Genomic DNA, 20,070 nt, shown 5'->3' on the forward strand with positions numbered 1-20,070 from the left:
ACCTAAATACTGAATTTAGGGGCATTACAAGGGAAAACAGGTAGTGGCCAGTGGGCTACTTACCCTTTGGGTGTTTACACCCTCTAGTGACCACTTCCTGTGGGAAGGGGTACCCGAGCCCTGACTGGAGGTTTTTGCCATCTTAAGATGGTAGAATTTCAGGAGAGAGGTTCACCTCGCCTGTGCAATCCTACGGGCGTTGCAGGCTGAGGTGGGACCCTCCTCCTCATCTAATTAACTTTCCAGCAATTCCAGCACTGCCTTTGAAGGTACCCACCCCGGGAGGCCATCCTGTCCTGGAGGAGGTGTGAAACACCCCAACCAAGAGCAGGTATTGTTTTTGTTCTCTGAGAGCACTGGCTTTCCCCCCATGAGGATGGAAACATGTCTGGTGGTGGCAAGCGGGTGAAAAACAGCGAGAGACCCCAGTAGTGTTTGGCTGGGTTTTAGGGGACCCTCCAACAGGGTCTCCTGTGGGAATGTATTAATAAATCCAACCCTGGCATCAGAGAGGATTAATTAAGACAAAAAGTGGAGGCGTACTGTAAGACTTCAACGCCTGGCTAGGTTAATCTTGCGCAAACTCAATAATTGTATGAGAAAAGCGAAAGAATTGCTCAAGGGAACAGAAAGGGAAACGGCCACCCACGTACCAATACTCCTCCGGCACAGCAGGTACACAGAGGATAAGCAGAAAACAAGATATCGTTCCAGAGCACTGACAAATAAATATTAAACAGATGGTATTAGTATTTCAAAGAGAGTTCAGTCCACATATTCAGAAAAAGATCTTCTTTTATTCTTCTATCCATTCCTTAGGATCTCCCCTTGTGGTCATAACACAGCGGTTCATGATAACAGGAAAACATAGATGTTGCAGCAAACACGTGTTTCGTCTTGGAAAAATGGCCCAACGACTTCCTCAGGGCTACAAAGAAAATAACATAATTTTCTATTCAACTCAGTATATCATTTAGATTATTATCCTAAAATTGATACTTGGTACAAGAATAACAAACAACCTTTGTGTATCTAACTTAAAAACCAGCTCAAATAGGAAGAACCCAAAATGTTCAGAAGAAAAGATAGATCAAATTAGCACCCAGTGACACCAGTTAGACGGTGCAACCAAAAAGTAATAGAAAAGAAAAAGAAAAAACAAACAGGAGTGAAGCAGAAGACCACACCGAAGTAAATCAGAATAGAACCAAAATGCGGTTTTTAGTCTTGAGAAATCAATCCAGACACGTCCAATGTAGTTAAAGTTGCCGTGTTAAAAAACTGTAGAGACACCACAGGACAAGCCACTAGCGTTTGGTTAAGAACAAACATGCGACAAAATATCACGGGCAAGAAAGCAGAGAAGGACAGCCTCTTCGTGCCAGAAAAAAACAACAAAGATAGATTCTTGATGTAATTATTATTACTCACCAAAGGCGATCTTTTAAGAAAAGGCAACACGCCACACGTTATGTAAAACCTAAATGTGGTCCCATACAGTCTGGGTTTAGATATAGAATGTATCCCTCATAAATCAAAAATGCAATATATTCACGTATCTACAAAAAAGGCATGGAATGGTATTAGCATATATATTTTTTTGCCTTGTCACAAATTAATATCACCACATTTATAAGTGCTCACCCACACAGTTATAATATACATAAAAGAACAAACTCGAAAAAACTCGAAAAGAGCATAACAACAACCTTTGTTTTAATACATTATTCCAAATGGCATTAACTCTCAAACCAAAGTCTGTAAAACCATATTAAAATAATTTCCCACATAAGTGAATATAATGGGAAGTTACCGCAATCAACAAATTAATCCAGTCGGCGCATCTCATAAGAGGAAAATTGTGTATCTAAAGCCAAAAGGATATACAGTGAGAGTACACCCCAATGTCCATTAAAGCTCCAAATATCCTGAATGTATATCACTAGACAATAATTTGCATACTCTACATTCAAATCCTCAGTCGAGGCAACATTGTATTTACATAAGCTTTAAACAGACGGCCTGTACATTCTTTCCAGGATGAGATCAGCTCATTCAATAATCGCTATATACTCGCTAAATATTCTCATAATTTGGAAAAGTAAGGAAATAGACAATTTAAATAAATCCCAAAGCGGGCAAATAGTCTCCCCGTTTAAAGCCTAACCTCCATATTAGTGGATTAGGATATTAAAACCAAATTCAATAGTAAAATAGAAAACTAGCAAGGGCTCTTACCAGAAAACGGAGAGTACTCTGATCGTAGTCAACGCCTAATATCTGTGAGAACCCGGGCACCATACATTTCCCGTACTTATACATTAGTACGTAAGGGCACGCGTCACTATTCAGTGATTAGAAGATGGACTACATGTCGAGCGTAAGTACAATCGCCGCCATCTTAGTGTGGTGAATACTGACATAAATATTTATCCAAAGATATCAATTGCAAACCTCCACAAGCAATAGAAATTATCGTAGAAGCCAATAAAAGTGAATTAAGGGAAGAATATATGTCCCATTTAAGAAATACAAGTGACGTATAAATATAATGGTCTCATAATTATCACGGCTACATAAAGGCATTTATAAGCCGTTCATACATTTTGTTATCATATAATGGATAGGATTTACTTAAAAAATCAACACTTGACCAACATGGCGCTATGATTATCTAATAAAGCGCTTGAGTTACTGGTCCAACTAAATGGCGTCATTACGTCATTATCTAATTATATCATTTTGCTGTCTCACAGTTAATCACAACATATATAACTACCAACAGAACCAGGCTGATAAAATTAGTAATTCACAGAAATTGCCAGTCAGACTTTACTTGGAAGAACACACCAGAAAATAGAGATTGTGATAAATCATACAGAGTGAAGAAATACTAGATCCCAGAGAGTCATGACAACAAGAGCCAAAAGATAGTATAGAACCATATCATTTAAGTAATAAATAAAGGAAGGTTTTTAAATAGTTGACAATCTAGATAAATGAGTTTAAAAGTTGTGACAAAACACAAAACGCAATTCACAAGCATAGATTTGAGAACCTACAAAGCTCACCAAAAACATAGATTCAATTTTCATAGTGATGCAATAGAATTGCTAGAATATTGAACCGAGAGAGATATTCAGTCTACTCCAAAGAATATGAGAAGAATTTACAACAATGCTTGCATAATACATTTTTCTAATTCAGCATAGTTCAAGAGATATGAAGGGTAAACAGTGGAATCTCAAACATACATGCAACGAAGTCACAGTGCATAAGTGTAATCATCATAACATGATAGTTTGTCAGATATCTAAGAAATAATCTAGTTCATGATCGACATTAATTCCAAAATCCACTGCCCATAGTTTAGAAATCCAACGTGCCTCACACTGACGTAATCTTAACTCTCTATCCCCTCCTCTAGGATCACTCTTAACAACTTCAATTCCATGGAATTGGAATCCAAGTGACCACTTCCTCAAATGCTTGAGATCTAATATATTGACTCTAATATGAGCTGGTAAACAACCATGGATCTCCTGGGAGCTCCTCGTTTGACCACTCACACAAGCCGGGTTGGGCAACCAAACATGGCATTATATGCTTACTGTGCCTAAGCTTAATTCCTTCATTTCCAGATATACCCAACTCCAGTCCAACCACGTACGGCCATAGAGACAGACTACTCTGCCCTGAGTCTGTTAACATCAGCATTATTTCTACCTTATACAGCCCCAAGGGCTGAAATTGAAAGGGTTGAGTGAGTGCACTGGGCATGGAAGGGACTGAGGAAAAGAACAGGGCTGTCAGTCCTATGCGTCCCCGCCATCTCACTCGCCGTCAATCCCTTGATACCACCGTTTCTAGATAGGGGTGCCATCACACGTGCACATAAGCACAATATCAGACTATTCTGAGAGCTTTAACCTGACGGTCAGTTCCTTCCACCCTTCGAGGCTGCTGCATCCCCACCCCACTTTTCTGGACACACTGCTATACTATCAATTAAAAGCTACAAGCCGCTGGCTACATGACACATTCCCTTCCTCGCCGCATGCCCTCCCAGCGCTGGAAAATATCCTCACCTCCCTAAACCAGCATAACTGATAACACACCTCTACACACTATGCAGAGTTCCTCACAGGTTCTTCTCCCGAGAGCGCGGGTGACGCAGGAGGATGACATTGACTCGGCCATCTGATGAACAGCTGTCTTTTTGTTGTGGGCAATTGGAGCTACTCTCCCAAATTACAGACTACGTCTCATTTATTTCAGATTTCTGCATCATCTCTATCGCACTCCTCTACAGCAATTCAAAATGCGGCTGGTACCAGAACCCCATTGTCTAGGCTGCAGCTTCCCACCAGCTTCCTTTATCTATCTAGCCTTGCAGTACCCGAAGTTGGCTTCCTCCTGGAAGGAGGTGTGCAAGCATATACATAAGATCACTGGACACTTGCTTTCTCATTTGCCCCTGGTGGGTCTGCTGGGATATGTTAAAGATACACCCAACAAGCCCTGTCATCTCACTGCCATGCTACTTCTGTTGGCTAAGCACAAGGTGGACATACACTGGGGTAGGAAACCCGCTCCCACGGTTAAACCATGCTATGTGATGTACGATATTGCCAAGAGCAGCTAACCAACTACTGGGAACTAATGCCTATCTGCTCCTGTCCCAAAGATATCTGGGAGCCATTTGCCTCCTTCCTTCACCTGCGGGATTCCGACTCGCCAGTGGTGAATGGTACTGCTGAGGGGGGATGCCCATTGCCACTTGCTTTAATGCCCTGAACATCATGTCAAGATATGGCTTTGCCCTTTTGTTCCTGTTCCTGTAGAAGTGACTCCTGGCAAACCTGAAAACCCATCTGCATTAAGACTATGTGTTCTTTCTCTGAGATTTTATAGGCATGGGATATAACCCTAACCTTTGTGGTTGCACTAGTTCCTACATATGACATTTTGAGCAACATCATGTGCACTGTGTTCTGATCAAGATTGTTTACTTGTGGCAATGTTCGTCTGTGCTCCTCCCTGCCACCTTCCACTCTTCATCCCCCCTTGCTTCTCTACCTTCCATTACTCTGACTCTGTTGTTGTCTTGTTCATAATAACAAATGTCAATTAAAACAATATATGTGATCAAGGCTTTTCTGAAGCCGAAACGCGTCATGGCGGCAGTACGGGGTTGAAGAAATAAACAAATCTGCACTTATATCTGGGTCCGTACCGTCGTTTATTCAGAACCTGTGAAATGGAGTACTGCGGCAGATTGCGTGTGCATATATATATATATGTAGATAGATATATATAATAAAACACCTTGTTACTTCCAATGAGATGGAATCGGCACTCCTTTGGGTTTTCACTTTGATTTATGAATTTCTGAGTGACACAATCATCCACGCATTTCGGCTGCAGACACAGCTTGTTCATGATGATGAGCACCAAACATTTTTCTATTTAAATACAATCTAAATTTTCACTAACATAGAAAGAGGACAGGTTATATCGCTTTCACACTTTGCTGGATAGACATGGGTGCCATCTTGGAACATGCTCATAATTGTTCACAATGTGCTTTCTTATATAAAAAAGTCCTTTATAATAGTTTAATTAAGAATATAAAGCAACAGTGTTCTTCGTACTCTTATACTCTGTACTCTCAGTGCAATAAGGCAAGTGCCTACCAGCTCCTGGCTGCCAGTTTTCACTGTCGTCTTCTTTAAGGAAAAACAATTTTAGCAATTTTTGGAGTGTGCAAAACATGCTAAAGTGCTACTACTTTTCTCAATTGCTAAGTGCTCAAAAAGTGCTTAAATTCCATTAAAATGCATCTTTTCCCCAAGATTTTAACTATTTGTAACTAAAGAGCCAATAATGCCTCCTTATAATCTGGGCATATGCTGATGAACCATCCTTCTGGTCCATCATATTATTTCCCCTCCTCCTCATTGTCCTATTAGAACAATTAATATCTACTTATATTTTGCAATTTCCCAGTGCCTGGAATTAAATAGGTAAAATCTTTGTTTCATGTGACTACTGTGTTTTTTATAATAAATATAAAATGCAATTTATTGTGCCTTCGCTGTCCTTTTTCCTATATACATGTTTATTCTCCATGATGTAATGCGCCTGACGAGATGCTAATATTAATAGAGACAGGTAAACAATTTTTCATCCACGTTGAAACCATGTGGTTCCATGGTATCTAACTCAAGTACAAAGTATGTTTCTAATTTTCTTAACTCTCTCTCCCTGTCTCCACCTCTCCTCTTCTTTTGCACCTGCGCTATACAGCTGTATCACATTAGTGTTGGATTGATAAGGTGTTCCTTTTCAAAATGTCTAGCTACCGGGTAGCTACGGTCCCTGTTAATTATAGCTCCCCTGTGCTGAAGAATTTTTTTATGCACTGGTAGTGTGGTACTCCCCACATACACATTATTACAGGGACATTTCAAACTATACACAACGTAGCTTGATTTGCATGTTACAAATCCTTTTACCTTGATGGTTTTATTAAAAAAGTTTTAAAAGCTGTGATATTTTCTCCATGCTGACATGCCTTGAACTTCATACATTTTCTAAAACCTTCTTTCTGTTGAAGCCAAGTTTGTTGTTGTGTCTCACCCTGACAGTCATTCCTCACTAAATAATCCCTCAATGACTTCGATTTTCTATATGTGATCTGTGGGTTCTTAGTGGCCTGATGTCCTATTATGGGATCCTGTCTAATAAAGTGCCAGTGTGTTAGAAATGGGGGTCTTTAGTTGGCAATGGTTTACACCTTTGTCCAAGTAGGCACCCTTCTTCCCAGTCAGGACGACAAGGGAGTTACACTCCAAAAATAACCCCTGCTCACCCCCTTGGTAGCTTGGCATGAGCAGTCAGGCTTATCTTAGAGGCAGTGTGTAAAGCATTCGCACATAACCAATAGTAATACAGTGTAAGCACTACAAAAAGACACCACATCAGTTTAGAAAAATATCCAATATTTTTATATACTTAGGACAAGACCAAAAATCATACAAATCCACAATACCGTACTTTGAAATCTTCATTTATCAAAATAACCTTGAAAAACAGTTCCTAGAAGTCGATAGCGCCCTCTGGGGCTATCATGGCATCATGAACAAACAAATCCAAACAGTTGTACAGTTCTAGCTGACTGCTGCGTCGCGGGCCAGCTACGGTGTTGGGTGCTGTGTGCGAAGAGCAGCTGTGCAGCATGCAATGACATCAGGTCGCTTACGGGTATCCTCTTTGGATGAAACACATTTTCCTTTCCCTTTTTACTTTATCATATTCTTCTAATGAGCTACATGCCCTTCTGGCCCTGTAAAATTCTCAGCAGGGAATGCTCCTTAGTAGAGGGGCCAGGTGCGAGCTGTTAGTGTGTAGGATTGCATTCCTCGCCGTAGGCCTTCTCAATACTGTTGTTTCTAGTTTACCATCCTCCACCCACATTCGTATGTCCAAAACATCTGCAGTTGTTTTACTCCTGTGCCCCAAAAAGGTTAAATGTAAGTAATTTTCATTCAAGTCATTGATTAATTCATCTAGCGTCATCAAGTCGCCCCCCTAGAGAAAAAACCTTTCAGGTCAGGGAACAGGGTGAGAAAAACAACCAACCAAGACTACCAAAGTAGAATTCCCTCAAGACCTCAATTTCTTTAAATGATGGCTTATCCAAGTTCAAATACGGGGCATAATGAACGTTGTACTCCACACAGAATAATTACTAATTTTTACATAATTTATTTAATTTCTTTACTGTTTTACTGTTTTGTATTTTTTGCCTCCTCATTGTATCAAAGCATTTGGCGAAAGTATATATTTGGCCATTCTCATAGTCCAAACTGGACCATAAAAATTTGGTTGCCTTCCTATCTTTTATTCTTTTTCATATTTCTCTAGCCGGTTTTTAAGGTCACTTTTGAATTTGGTTATTCTACTTTGATTTATTTCCTTGTCCAGTATTGACGTTACTTCCTTAATCTTTGCAATTACGTCTTTCCTTTCAATCTCCGCATATTTTATTTAAATCTGGAACATGTTCATTGAGCTTGCTGAACTGTTTTCTGCCCAATACTTAAGGAGTTCTGGGTTGGGGTTTTCGTGAGTGGGGGTGATCATTATTCTTAAGCCCCTAGGCACATGACCCACTTGCACATACTTCCTTAATGATGCAACCTCCCACCAACTAGATATTTCCCTCTTCCTGAATTTTTCTAATTGTTGTATTTATTTGCTTGATTTCCTACAGCAGTTGTGCCATCATTGTGTTCTCTTACAGTGGTGGTTTCTATAAATAGCTTCAAAGCCTCTTGCTCCCTCAGTGCGCATTCATCGTCACTCATTTTTTATTTTATTGATCCAGTGAGTCCCCACGCTGCTTTGCCCCTGTATACCTCTCCTTCCTTCCCGAAGGATCAGCTGCTTTCAGTCCGACTCCCGTCCTCCCTGTACACGCCTCTTACCGGAGTTCACGTTGATCGTCGTTGACGAGAATCCTCCGATTCCCATCTTGCAAGCACTGTCTCTCCTTCCACCGGCGGTTCTAACAGGGGTCGGGGTCACGCATGCTTCATGGCTGCTCCGTTATATTTCTTGTGCGGTTGCTGGCGTGCTTCCTTATCGCCGACGGTGCCGATAATGGGACTCTGACTCTGTTGTTGTCTTGTTCATAATAACAAATGTCAATTAAAACAATATATGTGATCAAGGCTTTTCTGAAGTCGAAACGCGTCTGGGCGGCAGTGCGGGGTTGAAGAAATAAACAAATCTGCACTTATATCTGGGTCCGTACCGTCGTTTATTCAGAACCTGTGAAATGGAGTACTGCGGCGGATTGCGTGTGCATATATATATATATGTAGATAGATATAGATATATATAATAAAACACCTTGTTTGTTCCAATGAGACGGAAGCAGCACTCCTTTGGGTTTTCACTTTGATTTATTCATTTATGAGTGAGACAATCATCCACGCGTTTCGGCTGCCAGACGCAGCCTTGTTCACGGTGATGAGCACCAAACCTTTTTTCATTTAAATGCAATCTACATTTTCACAAACATTGAAAGAGGACAGGTTCTATCGCTTTCACACTTTGCTGGATAAACATTGGCGCCATTTTGGAACATGCTCATAATTGTTTACAAAGTGCTTTCTTATCTAAAAAATGTTTAAAATAATTTAATTAAGAATATAAAGCAACAGTGTTCTTTCGTACTCTTGTACTCCGTACTCTCAGTGCAATGAGGCAAGTGCCTACCAGTTCCTGGCTGCCAGTTTTCACTGTCTTCTTCTTTACAGAAAAACAATTTCAGCAATTTTTTAGTGTGCAAACTAAAGTGCTACTACTTTTTTAAAGTGCAAAATGCTCAAAAAGTGCTTAAAATCCATTAAAGTGCAGCTTTTTCCCAAGATTTTAACCATTTGTAACTAAAGCGCTGGTAATGCCTCCTTATAATCTGGGTATATACTGATGAACCATCCTTCTGGCCCATCAGTTTATTTCCCCTCCTCCTTATTGTCCTACTAGAACAATTAATATCTTCTTATATTTTTCAATTTCCCAGCGCCTGACAATAAATAGGTAAAATCTTTGTTTCATGTGACTACTGTGTTTTTTATAATAAATATAAAGTGCAATGTATTGTGCCTTCGCTGTCCTTGTTCCTATATAAATTTTTATGCTTCATGAAGCAGATGCTAATATTAATATTAATAGAGACAGGTAAACAATTCTTCATCCACATTGAAACCATTTGGTTCCATGGTATCTAACTTTAGGATAAAGTATGTTTCTAGTTTTTCTAACTCTCTCTACCTGTCTCCACCTCTCCTATTCTTTGGCTCCTGCGCTATTCTGCTGTATCTCATTAGTGTTGGATTGCTAAGGTGTTCCTTTTCAAGCTGTCTAGCTACCGGGTAGCTACGGTCCCTGTTAATTATAGCTCTCCTGTGCTGCAGAATCCTTTTATGCACTGATAGTGTGGTACTCCCCACATACATTTTAATTACACCAAAATTTCAAACTATACAAAACGTAGCTTGATTTGCACGTTAGAAATCCTTTTACCTTGATGGTTTTATTAAAAACCGTTTTAAAAGCTGTGATATTTTCTTCATGCTGACAAGCGTTGCACTTCAAACATTTTCTAAAACCTTCTTTCTGTTGAGGCCAAGTTTGTTGTTGTGTATCACCCTCACAGTCACTCCCCACCAAATAATCCCTCAATGACTTCTATTTTCTATATCTGATCTGTGGGTTCTTTGTGGCCTGATGTCCTATTACTGAATCCTGTCTAATAAAGTGCCAGCGCTTTTGTAAAATCCAGGAACTTTGTCCAATGCCAGGCACCTTCTTGGGGCGGGAGCACAGTACAGTAATATATGTCCCAACGTGTTACAAATCAAGACTGAATTCCAGAAGCCGTCAATTAACAAAGAAGTTACCCTAATGGTGTAAGGTGTGAAAATCTGCTATCAGTGGAAGTTGTTAAATGAGTACTTGATTAAATTCATGAATATATTTACTATTGCACAAAATCGATTACACAGTTCAAATGGATAATGTCCAATATACAAGGGTCTGCCCACAAAAGGCTCATTGGCACCAACATCTGGAAACACTGCCTTGATAGAGTAAGACAGACTTAAAGAAATACAATGTGCAATGTCATGGGTTTTCATAGAGTCATATGGCTTCTGAAGCAGACAAGGCCAGAGCACGTTGTGTTTAATATACCATTTGGTCACCTGGAATTCAATAAAGATTCTCCCTTTCAGTCAGCGCAGGGCTAGAAAAATGAATGTACTATTTCCAAACAATTACATATTATACTGTATGAAAGTAGAAGCAGCACCTTTCTTAAAACATCATTAACAAGCATTTGCAATGCAATAAGTCTTGTATTACTGAACATTTGAGTTATTGATGTTGCAAATGATAATGTTTGTTAGATTTTGTTTTGTTAAAAAAGATCCCAGCAGTAGCATAAGTAATAAAATTAAATCCATGAAGCTAGAAAAGGGTGCAGTACCACAAGCTGTTTCCAGTTGTCCCTGTGGGGTTGTAAAGAGACCTCTATTAGTCACATAAGTGACTTCACCCTTACTTATGCTACTGCTGGGATATTTTCTAACAGGGGGTGAGAAGATTGAAAAGGTGAAGTTGATTTAAGTGTCATGGGTTGCAGAGTGTAAGATAAACTAAACAAGGACTAATGTCAGCAAGGGAGGTGGTGTGGAGAAGAAAAATGAGACATGAAGGTACTTTTCCAGGGGAGACACTAACTGGAAGTGAAGTGGGTACAGATGTCAGCAAATTACACTTCTTCCTAAGTACGATGGTGCAACAAAGACATTGGAGAAAAGCAGTGGTGAGGTCTGATTTGATCCTGGGTTACCATCAATGGTGGCTGGGCAATCATACAGTAAGACAGTAAGACATTTTCCAAATGCAGGGAAGGAGGGAATTATGGTGTGTCGTAGGTCTTAGCATACTTAAGACATGTACTTCAGGCGTTGGGTGTCTGGCATTTGTGGATGTTTTAGGGGTTCTTGATACATGTTTAGGTATCACCCTGGCTTTCCTCTCCCTACACATTTGTTGTTTTTGGCCTTCAAGTTCCTCTAGAATTGTGTTGCATTCATTTTGACATGTGTATTCTTTCTTACTTCATTCATAACGACTCTGCAGGTATTTTGCCAGTACCTCTTACCTGTTGACTTATACTGCATGGTTTCTCAACCTTAACCAAACTACACTTTGGCAGCTTCTTCTCTGCAAAGCATTTTCTGGACTTGAGAATCATGATGTTCTGCTTACAGGAAGCTGGTCAAGGATACTGAATTAGGCATAAATATAGGTTGTTACTGAACATGGCAAGACATGTTATAATTTAATGTTATTCTTATATAGTTGCTGCTATCCACATCTGATTACAATAGTACAGACAACTAACACTGTGATATCCAGTATTAATTTCTGTAACACCTGAGCAACTCCTCATGAGAGTGACGTCTTCTATTCTCTATGTTGCTCTCTTTGCTTCATCACCTTCTCCTTGAAAAATGAATTGTGTCTGTGCAATCTAATTTCATAGAGCACTGTTCATAAAGCAGGGAGAGGGTAGGTCCCTCATTGGGCACTGCTTATTTCAGGCTTTTCAAGATTGTTTACCACACCAATAATATATGCCCACATGAGTTCACATCCTAATTGTCTTCAGAAAATGGCCCATGCTATTGCCGAAAGTCAGGAAGACCGAAGAACCTCTTGCAATGAACTGACATATTTACTTGATACATTGAATCGAATAACTCAACCAGCTGGGGTATTTAGTATAGTTACCATGGTTTCTGGAAGGTAGGGTAATTCAAGTAATGCTGGAGATAGTACTTGAACCACGGGGCACTGCACATCTGGACCAGTACTATCCTTGCCTGCAAATATTTTGGTTGACCCTTATATGTTTCAAGCCTTTCTAACCCAGAGTAGTTTACACTTTATTGTCAGGCTAACTCAACCGAATGCTAACTGAGCTAAGATTGCATGTTTCCTATCCTACCTCTTCAAGGATGCTTTAACTTGGACAAGTCATTTAAACTTTAAATTGCACCCCATATTACAAAAATATGGCACATTTATAACTCAGTTTAAGTGTGTCTTTAGCAGTACACAAAGACCCAGGCAACTCAGAACTGTTAGCAATCTTGTCTTGTAAATTAGTTATTTCAGTCAACAGAGAGTAGAGGCATTCTGGACTGATGAAGCAGCTGCTTCTGCCTTCTATGATGGACCTAAGGATGACCTTAAAGTCACCCTTGCAATGGGAGTTAACTGACCTACCACCTTTATTCAGTTATCAGATGTGCCCCTTCAAATAGACGACCAAGAAAATCAGCTTCTATTGGAAAAGAAGCAGATCCACTGTCAATGCATATTATTTGTGTATCTCCAGAAACCACAGCATTTGTGATGCGAGAGAGAGAGAGAGAGAGAGAGAGAGAGAGAGAGAGAGAGAGAGAGAGAGAGAGAGAGAGAGAGAATGTGTTAATGCCTATACTTTTGAAAGTCTGGGCGTTTTGTTACACAGGCAGGAGGAAAGTTCTTAGGTGGCAGACCCAGGTCAGACAAATCACATATACAGACCTATGCCGATAGTCATACTTACTTTCTTCTTAAAGTAGCAATTGCAACCAAATTAGGACCTATTCCCATCCCAGTCTTGTTCATCTAAGAGGCTTCTGGATGTTTTATGGATTTATCCTTTGGTGCTCATTCTTCAATTCCATCAAGAGCCCCAAGAGACAAGGAAACATGTGAACCCATCAAAAACATTGATGGGACTGCACTGATGTTGAGAGAGGTATGTCATGTTGTTCTGGGAACATTTAGTTGTGCAAACACAACCCAAATATTGATTTTAAGATGTGAAATATCAGTTTCCAGCCTGGATTTTGTAGGGAACATTATAATCCTTCCTGCATTGATAACTCTCTAATTTGCTCCAAAGCTGTGTCTACTGAAGATCCTTCAAATTATCTTCCCATGACCTATATTGATTTTCAGAATGTCTTAGTGTAAGTGTGGACCAGTTACCACCATAAGGAGAATGTGATGGTGTAATAGATCTTGTTACTGAAGCTAAAATCCCTCTCAATAAAATTTAAGACAGGTACATCGCCTACATTTAATTTGTTAAGGATCTTAGGGGCACATGCATCAAGCTTTTTACCAGTCTCATTAAGGCCGATTCACAGAATCGGCCTGTTTGCGACCAGTAAAAAGCCATTTCCGATGCATCAACCCAAAACGCCTTTTCAAAATTTTGCTAATGCATTTAGTGAATCGCAATTTGCGATTCCCTAAATGCAATGCAAGAAGAATTTTCAAAATGCAACAATGCATTAAGGAATCGCAAATAACCATCAACTTCAAGTTGATGGAAATTTGCAAATCCTTAGAAAAAATGCACAACATAACATTTTTCTAAGCGCCATGTGGTGCATACACATGCCCTTAGGGCGTGTGTGTGTGCCACATGTGCACACTTACCTTTTTCGGGGGTGCATCAGGAGAGTCATAGGCCTCATAGCACCTTTGCAATTGCATTCGCAATTTGCGATTACCTATTTGGTAATCACAAATTGCGAATGCTTTCCCATCCATTCCTATGGACCACTAGGCCCATAGGATTAAATGTGAAAGCATTCCCTAATAGGGAATCGCAATTTGCGATTTGCTACTAGGGAATGTGTAGGAATCACTATTATTTTTGTGAAACCTACATGCATAAGGAATTGCGACTTTTAAATAGCAATTCCTTAAAAATCGTTATTAAGGAATGGCAATTCCTTATCTTGAAGCATGTGCCCAATAGATCGTGGTAAGTTGAAGACTGCTTTTAACACTAGATGGGATCTTGTTATGCTATTTGGTTTGCTTAATTTCTCAACGGCATTTCAACATTTTGTCACAGAAATCTTGAGATTTTGAGATTAATGAAATGTACTAGATCCTGGCATCCTACAGAGATGCTTTTCTCCCGAATTCACTACAATATCACCTACAGACCTGGAAACCATCATTGGTAAGGAAAATGGCTTATTTATACAAACAGAACCAGTGGTTATTTTTTTAGAAACACCTTGTGTTGTGGCTCTATCGATTGAGTGTATGAAAACTGCAGGATTGAGCAGGGCATGGGGTAGAATTCACAGTTTTTCAGCTCTGCTCTGTCCCTGTCTTCTTCATTAGCGTCCAAAAGCCCTCAATCACCAGAATTAGCAATCCAGGGGTGGTGCCATATAGAGAGAAGTCAGGACACTCCAACACAGCTCGAATTGGCTGAGCGACTTGCCTTGCTGGCATGGGTTCGCTCAGGAGAAACTTGGCAATGCAGGCAGCGCGAACATCTACCATTTTGGTTGGGTTCTGGGTGAGGTGGCGACCCACGGCAGAGGAAGCTCTTAAGGGTCCGAGAGGCTGATGTGAGGTGAGGAGATACTTTGGGGGTCAGCAACAACGAGCCAGTAGAGAAAGGTCCTCATCTCTCACAGAGTGTGTGCTGTAGTGCTGCCTGCAGAGGCCATTTTGGTTTGGGCATTGTTGGGATGGAAAAGTCCTCTGCATGGTAAAGATGTATACCCATGTTATGTTATTTTATTTTAATTTGGAATTGTGCTGCAATCACCCCAACTGGGTATCTTGGCACTATGGATAGACACAAAAGCAGGACCAAAGGACAAAATTCACATAAGAAATGTTTCAATTATTTTTTTAGTTTGGTATAATCAAAGCATGTCCGAATATGAAAGGGTAGACGATTCTAGTAGATCGGGCCAAGTAAGAAAAAGATCTGCCTCCAGACCTTAAACGTTGAATGCAGAAATGAGTAAGTAGCTCTTTATCATTTGATTGCAGGTTCCTAACAGGGAGATAGTGTTTAAGCTTCTGGTGTAGGTATCTTGGTCCTTTCCCCACTAAAGGCAGCAGATCTTGATTATAATTCTCTTTCTGTAATTCTCTTTCTAACTGGTAGCCAGTGTAATGTTCTTAAAAGTGGATTTGATGAAGATGAAGATCTAGAAGGAAAATTACAAATAAGCTTTGCTGTGGTGTTTCGTACGCCATGTAGCTTACATAGTAATTTCTCATTGGCAGAAGCCAAAAGAGCATTACCATAATCAAGCCTGCTGACAACAAGAGCCTGTACCAAGGTTTTCCACGCCGCAAGCAGAAGAAAAGGCAGTGCTTTCCTCAGAAGCAGCAACATGTGAAAACAGGTGCCCATTATTGAAAGAACCAGCTCTTTCATTGTTAGAGCTTGATCCAATTTAACAACGAGGTTTTTTACTACCTGACTGAGGATAGGAGCACTTCCCAATTCTGGTAACCACCAGTCTGGAGTCCATATTTGTCGGGCTTTCTTGGAGAGAATAATCTCCGTCTTTTCAGCAATCAGCTAAAGGTAATTCTCAGACATCCACTCTGAGTCTGCTTTCATCCCATTGGAGAAGGGTTCCTTAACTTTGTCCATGTTGGTATTAAAGGAGCGAAACAGCTGAGTGTTATCAGCATAAGACAGAATTTCAATGCCAATTTAATGAGTTTGGCGAGCTGGGCCACATTTATATTAAACAAGGTGGGGCTCCAGCAAGGTCCCTGGGGTACACCCTTATTAATCATCCTGGTACATGACTTAAAGTCACCCAATGACACGACTTAAGATCTATTCGCCAAGAAGTTCCGGAACCATTCCAGAGGAGTCCCTTAGATCCTATCTTATTTAGCCTAAGCAACAGCTAATCATGCAAGACAGTGTCAAAAGCTGCAGACAGGTCTAAGCCTTCTCATGCCCTCAGTGCCCAATTGTATAGTTGTCTCGATCCCTAAAGTTGATTTTTTCTGTCATGAGCAAACTTGGATCATGTGTGTGCGCCACAGCATAGGCCTATGTCATGGATTGTGGTCTAGTTGGACCGGGAGATGTGCACAAAGCTCTACCCTCATGGTGGTGGAAGTATACTGCCTTCACCAGGAGTTAAACGGCACAAGTGCGGTGGTGGCAGCATACCTTGTGATGTGACAAGATCCTTTAAACCTTGAGTCATTGGAGTGAGGATGCTAACTGTCTCGCATTACTCGGGTCCAGTATCTGATGTCTGCCTTGCGTTACTGTGTGTGAAAAGAACAGAGGTATACCCCTAATTATTCTTCCTAAATCAGGGTATAGAAAATCCGAATGTAAAGAAGCAAGGATTTAGGAAACAGGATAGATATCTTGATTTAAACAAACATAACCAGCATAACTCTTGTAAGCAAGACTTATTAGAAAATTATTTTTATAACACTTGTTTAATCGTTTTAGATAAAAAATTGGAGTTCATTTTTAAATTCAACATACATATATGGGAATAATCAATGATGATTCCATGATTATGGAATCATCCCAAGGCCATTGACACATTGAATTTATTGTTCAACAGATTGCAAATATTGTGATTTTGATTGTGTTTTTTCTATATTGTGTATCCTTTGATGTTCATCTTGTGGAGACCACCCATGTCATCCTTGTTTCATCATTTGCATATATATAAGAATTAAATAACTGTGATTATTCCCATATATGTATGTTGAATTTAAAAATGAACTCCAATTTTTTTTATCTAAAACGATTAAACAAGTGTTATAAAAATAATTTTTCTAATAAGTCTTGCTTACAAGAGTTATGCTGGTTATGTTTGTTTAAATCAAGATATCTATCCTGTTTCCTAAATCCTTGCTTCTCTGCCTTGCTTTACTGCACACAACACGAGGAAGACATCAGATACTGGCCCTGAGTAACTTGAGGCAGTTAGCACCCACACGTGGGCTCCCATCATAAAAGTAAGGCAACACCAAGAACCAGTTCCAGGGTGCACCCTATGCAATAACATTGAATGCTTGTACAGATGAAGAAGCACCCGTTTTACCATCATGTTCCATTCATAGGAGCTCATTCCATGCCATACTGAACGGAATTATGAATCAACTCTCCCTCGGGCTAGATTCTTGCGCTCACCTTGCATTGATGGTCTATAAAGGATAGTTGACCTGTTGGAATCGCATTTAACTTTCAGGATTTTCTTTATTATCCATGGCTTCCTGATGAAGGCTAAATAGCGATGTTGGACAACAAATATTAATTAATACAGTCCTCATTGTGTGATACAACACTTCATTGAACAAGGAGTGAGAATATTATAAAATTGATCACAGTGATTCACATTGTCATTCAATGTACTATAGAAGATCATGTTTTCATTGTGAGACTCAAATCATGAAATGTTCATACATTAAATTGATAATTAATTATTGCACAAAGAAAAATATAACAAAGGATGAGGGAGGATGCATGAATGTACAAAAGCTTTTTTCATTATAACGTAATGACAAAACACTGTTTTAATTGACTGTATTATATATCATTATTAGACTAAAATGTATGTATTTATGTGCTTTTATTATTTTTTGATACAACAAATATTCAAGTTCTAGTTTCTAATCTGGGTTTAGGCATTCTTATTTTGATACCCTCATTATGAACATACTACAATACATAGTTTCCTAAGCTTTTTCTAATTTAATTCTCTATAATCCCTGGATTAGGAAATCCACCTACTATCATGGGAACCCCTATTTATATACATCTATCAAACACTGACAGCAAGTATCAGGGTTAATTGGAGGCTATTGCGTCCAATCAGGATAGAGAGATGTGCAAGGCTGGGCTGGCAACCCTCGCCCGTTCTCTCTGCCTTTATGCTAGAACCCTTGGCCAACGCCACAAGAAGAAGGGAAAACATAAGAGGTGTCCCAATAGGCAAACACATCTTCAAATGGGAACAATACTCCACAGAGAGGCACCAACAAAAAGAGTCACGTGTATCAAGTAAATTCATAAAGAGTACTTCAATTAGTCATTTAAGAATGCTTCTTTCAAAGATAGGCTGTACCGATTGTGGTATCAAAACTTTAAACTCAAGAATTTGACTCATGATTCTTTGTTATACATGTCACAGTTATCATTAGCCCAGAAGAAGCTATTTTTGAGGAGTGAAAGATTTTGGCTGTGTGTCCATTGATGAACTGTTTCTGAATGGATACAACTGATCTTTGAAAGATCTATTCTTGAATGACTTATTGGAATACTCTCATTGAAATTACTTGATACATACGACTCTTTTTGTTGGCGCGTCTCTGTGGAATAAATATTATTATGAATTAAGTGCGTTTGGGCAACTACCTTGTGGAGGCAGGCACAACTGAGAGTAAGAGTAGACTGTATGGATTGTGCAATGGTATAGGCCAAGTGCTGTCCAAGCACCTTCAAATTGACAACTTTTGCTGCCGATGTTCTGCTTTCTTTAACGGACCCCCTGGACTCTGTCGCACAGCTACTGGAGGGCCTTCTAAGTGATTTCTAATTTTAAGATAAATATAACTAAATTGGAGGCAGTTCTTTTAGAGCTGTCACGGACCAGCTAGTCCAACTGCAAATACTTATTCCCCTCTCCCGGTCATCAAACAGGATCAAATACTTAGGGATTCAAATTAGTTGCACTATCTCTCAAGTGGTGAGGTGAATTATGGCTCACTGATTAAAGATCTAAAATGTGATTTTACAACAGTGATAATGCAAACAGTTTTCATTGTTAGGAAATATGGCCATCATTAACAATGAGGGTGCTGCTGCAGATCTTATATTTGTTCCAAATAATACAATTACCTACACCACCTGCAATACTCAAACAGCTACAATATTGAATAAATTCCTTCATCTGGCAATGCAAAACGTCTTGATAGATATACTTGACAGGCCAGTTTCATGAGGAGGTCTAGAAGTCCCTCACATCATGGCTTACTTTCAAGCAGCACAATTACAGTTTCGTATAGAATGGGGGGAAAAAACATCAAAGCAATTGTGTTTTATTGATCACCTCATAGCAGGCACATCACTTTTGAAACTCCCTTGGCTCAAGAAATGCTATACTACACCCCTGTTTCTAGGGTCACTGACAATTTTGGACAGGGTATCCCGGAGGGAGGGCTTTATAACATATCCATCGCCCTTTACTCCTATCTCGTACAATGCAGAATTCACACATCATTTTCCCCTCCCTACTTTAAGGATTGGTGGGAGAAGAAATGCCTCTTGGTGCGCTGTCTATTCAAGGGTCAGCAGATCATCTGTTTTGAGGCTCTCTAGTGGCAATTTGACCTTCCAGAATCAGAGAGGATCAAATACACTCAACTACGCCATTGTGTGCTTCACCCTTTAATGAAAGAGGTGTTCTCATGTTCACTTATAGATCTGGAAACATTTTTTAAAGATGGGCACCACGACAGCCTTAGGGCCTTATGAGTTTAGTGGTCCTCCTCTCGGCCCGCCACAGCCACACCGAAAAGAAGACTGCCAAGCCTGTCGAGCTTCCGCCCACCGAGTAACAACTGTACTCCATGGTGGGCGGGTTGTGCGGTGGCGGTCTCACGACAGTGGCT

This window comes from Triturus cristatus, chromosome 3_1 (genome assembly GCF_964204655.1).
Source record: "Triturus cristatus chromosome 3_1, aTriCri1.1, whole genome shotgun sequence".
In the NCBI taxonomy this organism is placed as follows: domain Eukaryota; kingdom Metazoa; phylum Chordata; class Amphibia; order Caudata; family Salamandridae; genus Triturus; species Triturus cristatus.